Here is an 8,869-nt window from a genome sequence, read left to right as displayed (position 1 = left end):
GATACCTAATAAAACACACCCTTCCAAGTGCCAGATACAACCCGGTGATTGCTCTCTAATAGGGCGACGAGGAGAGGATCGTCGGGTAGGATTATTGCTACACAATGCTACTTGGTGAACTTACTATCTACTCTCTTCTTCTGCTGCAAGATGGAGGTTACCAGAAGCGTAGTCTTCGATAGGACAAGCTATCCCCCTCTTATTCCAGCATTCTGCAGTTAAGTCCACATATGATACCCTTATTCCATTTGATACCAATGCATACATATGTAGTGTAGCTCCTTGCTTTCCAGTACTTTGGATGAGTACTCACGGTTGCCTTGTTCCCCCTTTTCCCCCTTCCTATACCAGATTGCCGCGACCAGACGATGGAGCCTAGGAGCCAGACGCCACTGTCGAAGACGACTACTACTACTCGGGAGGTGCCTACCACTACGTGCAGCCCGCTGACGACGACTAGGAGTAGTTTAGGAGGATCCTAGGCAGGAGGTCTGTGCCTCTTTCGATATGTATCCCAGTTTGTGCTAGCCTTCTTAAGGCAAACTTGTTTAACGTATGTCTATACTCAGATATTGTTGCTTCCGCTGACTCGTCTATGATTGAGCTCTTGTATTCGAGCCCTCGAGGCCCCTGGCTTGTAATATGATGCTTGTATGACTTATTTTATTTGTAGAGTTGTGTTGTGATATCTTCCCGTGAGTCCCTGATCTTGATCGTACATGTTTGCGTGTATGATTAGTGTACGGTTGAATCGGGGGCGTCATAATTATTTTGCGCGTAATAAGGAGGCATTTCCTTGCATGCGGCTGTGGACCCAACTGTCAGCCTCTCCATGTACAGTCCACTTCCGATGGATGTCGTTCATTGACCATGTTGACCAGGCTGCGCTGAGAGCACCAGGGTGGTGGACGACGGCGATGCCTAGGAAGGGAACGACACGGAGCCAGGGAATACTCGGCAGTTGTTTCCCACGCGGAGGAGTACGAGGGTTTACTGGTTCGTCTGCCGTCGCCGGAGAATAACAGCATGTGCGGGTGAGTAGAGGGATGGCTAGGCCAGCGATGGGAGTACGGTGGGGCCATGAGGCCTGCGCGGCAGCATAGCCAGCCGCGGGAGGAGGGAGCAGGCAGTCCCGCCGGCGCTTGGTTGAGCGGCTGTAGCATGAAGAGCAGAGATTGAAGAAGCACGACGGCTATTGGATGGACATCGAACAGTCACTGCTCTCGTGTGTTGACTAAGTTGACAGGGCGTTGCATGTGTGTCAACCTTTTTTATGAAAGCATATGCGTCAACCTGTAGTAGGCGCACAAGTTAGCCTCAAATCTGTGGAAACCAGCATACATCCCATCTGCCATTATTTCTAATAATGTACAGCCCATTTGCTAATTCTTAAGAATTTTTTTGGAGCCCATCTTCTTTTTGTTAGCATTACACCCCATATTGTGGCCACGGTTAAAAAGTATACAAAATTTTGCATATTTCAGTGCGGTCAACTGTTTTTAATCCAGAAATATCGATTCACATTCAAACTATTTTGAAAAATAATTTATATAAATATAAAATCCAAATAATTGTCCACACATAAAAATCAATGGAATTTAACATCTTGTAATGAAAAAAAATTGAAACTAATTCCTGGTTTGATGTGTTTTAAAAATGTACAGCCCATTTCCGGGCAAACCGAATGAAACTCGCCTTGTCTTGGAATATTTGCAACCCAGCAGGGCCGATAAAGCAAGTAGGCCTTGTTTGGGTATTTCTTTTAAAAAAATAGAACTGGGCTAGCCATTTTCAGCAAGAAAAAAACTCAACTGGGCTCATGATGTGGTAAACTAAAATAAAACCCTGGCTAGACGGGCCACAGCCCCCGCACAACCCCGTTGTTACCCTGATCTGTCGCTAAAACGAGTATAAATAACAACTGCTTGTTCCTCAAAAAAAACTGCACGACTTGCTGGCTCCCTGGCGTCAGCCGCTCGTAGTGTAATTCTCTCGTTTATTGACTACGTTGACAATGGCGTGAGCCCCAGATGTCCAACCATTAGGAGGAACCATATTTTTGGGCTTGTACTATAGAGGCACTTGCTTGCGTACTGCCATGACGCTGGTGGGTCCCTACTGTCATCTGTCCACGTACAGTGATCTCCTTGTTCCTCTCTGTTGTTGACGACGTTGACAACGCAAGAGGGCGGCGCATGGCGCATGGTGAGAGAACCAAGGCCGCAAGGCGGAGGACGACGGCAAGGCCTCAGACGGAACGAACAGGAGCCGTTGAAGATGCGCCAGTCCAGTCGCAGGCGGAGGGGAGTACAAGGGTTGACTGGTTCGGGCGCGGGTGCGTGTTGGGGCTAACGTCGCTGGAGAATAACAGGACGTGTGGGGGAATAGAGGGAGGGACTGGCCAACATTGGAGGGTACGTACCGTAGGGCGGCGGAGGCACAGCCAGCCATGGGAGGCAGGAGCAGGCGGAGCCGACAGGGTGGTTTGGTTTGGGCGGCGGGAGGAAGAAGAAGACAAGAGATAGAAGATACACAACAGATGTTGGATGTCAATCCAACGGCTGGTAGGCAGAATCGTTTGTTGACTGGCTAGTAAGTCGACACCACCTTGGATAGGCTATTTCCTCGCGGGTCCCAAATGTCAGAATCCAAATCTGTCACGGTCATGCAGCCTTTCCTATGAAAATTTACAGCCCATTTGATGTGCTAGTTTGAAATAAGTTTGTGGGTGCTAGTGGGGGCTAATCACTTGGCTTCTGTAATGCACAGTGAGCTCAAGCAGCCGGCGAGAGTGATGTTATTTCCCTTGGTTGGGATTTGTCACAATATTTCACTCTAAATTAAACGAATGGCAAGCCATTTGCCTTGTTTCAAAGAAAATATGACAGTCACAGCCGAGTTGAAAAGGGCAGGAACATCTAACTCCAGCTTACAAACTATACAAAAGTGCGAGGGTTAATTTTTCATCAGGTTTACAAAAAAACCAGATTGATAAGGGCAACAACTTCTAACTCCAGCACTGTTCTCGGCAGTCACAATCAAATGGATCGGTCAGGTCCATAGAATGAACATCCTGGGTCGTAAAATTTACTAGATTATGACCACAATATGTTGTAAATAGAAGCCCGGCACGTTCAGAAGCTCTTTTTCCCACCTGAAACTCCTTTTTTTGCTCTTCGACATACCCATCCGTCAATTCAGTAAATATATGGGCTTTTGAATTGATTTTACTATTTACTAGTGTTGATGGGCTGTTTTGTCTTGGGCCTAGAGAAACAATTTTTTTGACCTTGAAGACTGCAGGGTTTACACCCCACAGCAATTTATTAATAAAAAAAGACAGGAAGAACATCAAAGAGTTCCTTAAGAAAAGGAACAGGGCAGGAAAGGACAGAAAAGGAAAACTGTACAAACTAGTCTAGACAAAAAAGAGAAGTCTAATTATAGAGATTACAAATGCAGGGGCCCTCAAGGAGGCAGGAAATCCATCCATCTGATCAAAGCATCCCTGTGTCTTGACTTGATTCTGTGAGCTAAGAGAGAGATGTCCTGGACAAAGCCATTCCTCCACTGCCTAAAGGTAGGTCTGAGATGCCTGAAGATTTTGTCATTCCTAACATTCCAAATATTCCACCAAGTGAGGAAGACCACTTCAAAGAAGAAAGGCTTATTGAAATCCTTCCTAGCATGGTCTGCAATCTGCACCATATCCTGACCATTGAGCCATGAAATTTATAGATAGTTCCATACTCTCATGCTGAAGTTGCACTGGAAGAATAAATGATTCCTATCCTCAAGTGCTCCTGTGTGACAAAGTACACACTCAGGCCCATCATTGATCTTCCACTTCATGCGTTGAATCATATCTTTGGTGTTTACTCTGTCCATGATGACAAGCCAGGCAAACATTTTAATTGTCATAGTACAGCAGGATTTCCATATCCAATAGAGAAGAGGGTTGACAGGAATTGGCTCATGAACAAAGTTATAGTATTTCTTTGCTGTAAACCCAGCTTTCTTCCCATGTTTCCATTGCCAGGAATCATTAGCAGCAACATCGAAGGAAATCTCAGCCATAATTCCAGACAGTTGATTAAACTCCATATAGGCCAATTCAGATAGTGGCAAGGAGAACATGCTCTAAAACTCACTGGTCTGCATCACTTCCATAACAGAGAAATTCTTTTGCAAGTAGAAGGAAAAAAGTCTGGGGAATCTGTCTTGGAGTGGTCTGCATGAGTTATCAATTTCCCAAGAATCAGACCAGAAGAGCAGAGAGTCCCCTCTTCCCACAGATACAGAAGAAACAGCCCTGAATTTATCCATTAGCTTACAGATGTCTCTCCACCAAAAGGAGCCACACAAAGCAGTGTCATGAGGAACTCTCTGATAATAGTAACTGTCCTAGATCAAATGAACCCATGGCACATCTACTTTGTTATAGAACTTATTGAGGAATTTCATTAACAAAGCTTCATTTTGAAGTCCCAGATTGAGTATGCCAAGCCCACCCTTAAGCTTGGGCCTGCAGACCAAGGGCCAAGCAGCTAGAGAATTCCCCTTCTCCTGAACATACTTTCTCCATAGACATTGTCTCTGTATTCTTTCCAGTTGCTTTAAAATCCCTTGTGGTATTGATAAACTACAAAGGAAAAAGATTGGCAATGAAGAGATAACCGAGTTTACCAACTACAACCTACTACCTTGGGGCAAAAACCATGAGCTAGCAGTTAACCTTCTTTCCATACAGTCAACTAGTGGAAGCAGATCAACAATTTTGGGACTAGTTGTGCCCACTGGCAGACCCAAATATGTGAATGGCATAACCCCCAGTTGGCACCCAAACTGTGCAGCAAGAACATTGGCAGAAGTGGCATCCACATTGATTGGGTACATTGATGATTTGTGATAATTAATCTGCAGTCCAGTTGCCATGGAGAAGGACTTTAGAATAGACTTAAGCACCTCCAACTGAGCAGAATCAGCATTCACAAATAGGAGTGTGTCATCAGCATATTGGACCACTGGGTAATCAGGATCATGAGTTAGTAGGGGCAAAGAGAGAAGTCCTTTCATGAGATGATCATTAATCATAGTCTGCAATAGATCAGCAGCAATCACAAACAACAAAGGTGAAATGGGATCACCTTGCTTTACCCCACACTTGCACTTGAAATGATTTCCTGGTACCCCATTAAGTAAGATTGAGGAGGTTGCTGAGGATAACAATTGTTGTATCCAGGATATCCATTTATTATCAAAACCCTTTGCCACCAAGATCTTTATAATTGCCTCATGCTGAATAGAATCAAAGGCTTTTTCAAAGTCAAGTTTGAGTAACATGATTGGCTGTTTTGACTGATTGCACTGGTGAATGTACTCAAAAGTCCATGCTATACAATCCTGAATGGTTCTTGATTTGATAAAGCCATATTGATTTTTATGCACACATTTGGTTATTTCATCTTGGAACCTGTTGGCTGCAATCTTAGTGAGGAATTTCAACCCCACACTTGTCAAAGAAATTGGCCTAAAATCTCCAGCAGTTTCGGGTGACAACTTTTTGGGGATCAGAGTTATGAAGGCCTCACTGAGATTTTCAAGCTGAGCAGTTCTAGCATGGAACTCATTGACCAGTGTAATGAAATCTCCTGAAATGATTGGCCAACACTTTTTCATAAAAAGACCATTAAATCCATCTGGTCCAGGAGCTTTGTCAGTGGGCAATTCCCTGATCACCTGCTCAATTTCTTTGACCTCAAAAGGCCTAGTGAGGACATCAAGCCCCTGCACCCTAGGGATGATAGAAAGGATGTCATTGCCCAGAAAGATTGGTTCCACAGTTCCCATTCTGCCCTTAAAAATCTCCAGAAATTCCTTAGCAATTGTGTCATGGTCTGAAGAAACTGTTCCATCAGACAACTGTAAGGTGGCAATTGAATTTTTTCTATATCTCTCAGTTGCCACGGCTTGGAAGAATTTGGAATTTTCTCCCCCCACTTTGATGTACCTAATGGTGCACCTCTTCTTCCAGTATAGAAATTGCAAATGAAGAAGATGTTCATGGTGCATCTTCACCAGTTTTGTGAAATTGGATTCAGATAAGAACAAAGGCCTGGAGTCTTCCAAATCATCTAACCAAAAAATCACCCAGTTATTCTTCTCAATCAGAATTTTAATATGTGACAAACCCTTCTGCCATTTCTTAAGAGCAAACCTCAAAGCTTTTAGTTTGTCCATAATAATTGCTGATATATGTGTTTTATGAGAATGTTTTTGCCAAACCTCTTGAACACACTCCATGAAACCAGGTTGGTGGACCCAATAATTTTCAAATCTGAATATGTGAGCCTTTGGGATGTTTGTGCATATAGAAACCACACATGGAATATGATCTGACGCAGTTTTGGCAAGAGGTGTAACTTGAGTATTTGGGTATTGTTCAATCCAGCTGGGAGAGGTAAAAAACCAATCCAATTGTTCAAGAAGAGGGAAATCCTGCATATTAGACCAAGTGAACCTTCTTCCTTTTAGAGGTAATTCAAGCAGTCCCAAGTGACCTATGATCTCATTGAAAATAAAAATATCATTGACATCTCCAACAGGAAGATTTCTATTGTCTAGAGATCCAATGAAGTTAAAATCTCCCAACAACAGCCAATTCTGTTCAGGTTCAACCTTTAAATTATAAAACCAACTGACAAATTCATCCCTTAAGACACCCTGACAGGGTCCATAAACATTGACTAGGTACCATATGTCATCATTATGCACAGACTTGAAGCTAATCACAACCCCATAAGGTTTAACTTCAATTAAGGTCCCTGAGAAAACATCTGATCGCCAGACAGTTAAAATGCCACCAGAAGCTCCCCTTGAAGGAGATTCAATAAACTGATCAAAACCCACAGGACAAATGCTTTTAATTAAATTTCGAGGGCACTCAGAGAGCTTAGTTTCCTGCAGGCACACAACCGCACATTGACTTTCAGATACTTTATGCCTAACCGCACGCTGCCTTGTTTCAGAATTTAACCCACGGACATTCCAACAAAGAACCTTCCAGCTACGCATTGACCTTTGATTCATAGAATAGTATATAAGAACATAGCAAAAATAGTGTGACACCTAGTGCCACACAACCCAGGCCATAGAAAACCAGAAGTGCCAAGTCTAGACCATAGTGCATAAGTTCAGAGAGGACATAACAGATAGCAAATTTGACAGGCTCGCTACACCTAGACAAATCATTAAACTTTAACATTTAAGCACTGCCGGAGGAGGAGTCATCCTTAGGATTAGCCATAAGCTTCAACTGAGACAGCAGGTTGGAATCAATTTCCAACTCTGCTCCAATTGCCTGTAGCACCCCGATCGGCATCGGCGGAGGGACATCTTCAGTCTTGTTGGTGCCCACATCTTCAGTGTTGTTGTCCATGCCAGCAGCAGCTTCCGGATTGGGCCGGGCCTTCTCTTCCATGGGCTTGGACCTAGGACGTCTTTTAGCAGGCTAAAGTGAAAGTTGCTCAAAACCCACAGGTTTGAAACCATCCAACTTTGTCGCGCTCCTCGTACATCTTCTAACTGAAGTGTCCACCAAGGGAGCAGATATCTTCCGCCTACCACGCTGGTTTTTCTGGCGAGTCTTGGACTCCGTAGCGAAAACCATAGGAGAGGAAACCTCCTCCTGGCCAGAAAGCCCCACAGCCCCAGAATCCGCAGCAACCACAGCCTCAGAAATCAACAGCCCATCAGAACTCACATCACCAGAATGCCCATCACTTGAGACAGAAGAACTACCAAACAAGGATCGAGCAACTGGGCGCCTAGTGACAGTTGCATTGCTAGTCAAAGTACTGGGCAAACTTGGGGCCAGCATGGACATCCTCTGAGAGTCATCAAACGCAATCGACCATTTGCGCTTGGAATATGTGACAGTCCCGAAGGGCTTGAAGAAAATGGACCTGGGCTCCTCCTTCACTGAAAAGTCAAACATCAAATTCTCAAACGAGCGCTTCCAAAGCATTTCAGGCGGAAGAGTTGGTCCAGCCACAATCCGAGCCATCCCAATGAAGATCTGATGGTGCTGAATTACAGGTGGCTGATAGGGGACAATAGCCAATGGATTTTCCTCCACAACTGCAGGTTGAACATGAGCTGGGGCAATCAGATCGAACAATGGTGGATGCTGCGATTGAACGACCTGCAGAGGCTTCTCAACAGACTCAGATTCTTCTGGTTGATCAATGACAATGGAGACTTGATCTTGTTCTGGCACAGCGGGCTGTGGGGGCTGATTATTATCCTCCTCATCTCCCCATTGAGCATTGCCCCAACCAGCAGCAACTGGGTTATGAGGAGGGGGAGGAGGTGCAAGAGGCGCGTCATTCCATCCAAGCATTGGGTAAGGCGAGAGAACAAATGGTATGTTGTCCGAAATTAGGTGTCCAGGCATTGGATGAGGATTGCCATCCAAAGGCATCGGATCCTCATCGTTGGGCATCTGGTCTGCAAAGTCTGCCCCAAGAACATAACATGCAGCAGTCCAGGAAACTTGTGCACCCCCCCCCATTCAACATAATCTCCAAAGACCACATCCCTTGGCACAAGAGGCGTATCCTGAAAGCTTGCCTCCACAACAGTACGGGCCAGGTACGGATCTTCACTATCCCAAGAATGAAACTTTCCAAAAGTACCTACTGCCTGAGAGATATACTCTGTCGTACGATAATCAACTGGAATCCCAACGAACATGAGCCAGCCCTTACGAAAACCATGATTTCCTTTGAAGTTTTCCCCCTCATCATGCTTCATAAATCTAACAAATCGATCATTTCCCAAAGCAAACGGTGGATGCTGAATCAAAGTA

The 8,869-nt window shown here is 44.6% G+C and overlaps 1 pseudogene; it reads right to left on the bottom strand.

The window, feature by feature from the left end:
• Positions 1-7,264: 7,264 nt before the first annotated feature.
• Positions 7,265-8,503, bottom strand: LOC147964038 (uncharacterized; annotated as a pseudogene).
• Between the last annotated feature and the right edge of the window lie 366 nt (positions 8,504-8,869).

This window comes from Triticum urartu, chromosome 6A (genome assembly GCF_056163025.1).
Source record: "Triticum urartu cultivar PI428250 chromosome 6A, HENAU_Tu73, whole genome shotgun sequence".
Taxonomy (NCBI): domain Eukaryota; kingdom Viridiplantae; phylum Streptophyta; class Magnoliopsida; order Poales; family Poaceae; genus Triticum; species Triticum urartu.
The sequence above is the reverse complement of the archived record's forward strand: the minus strand, read 5'-3'. Positions and strand labels throughout refer to the sequence as shown.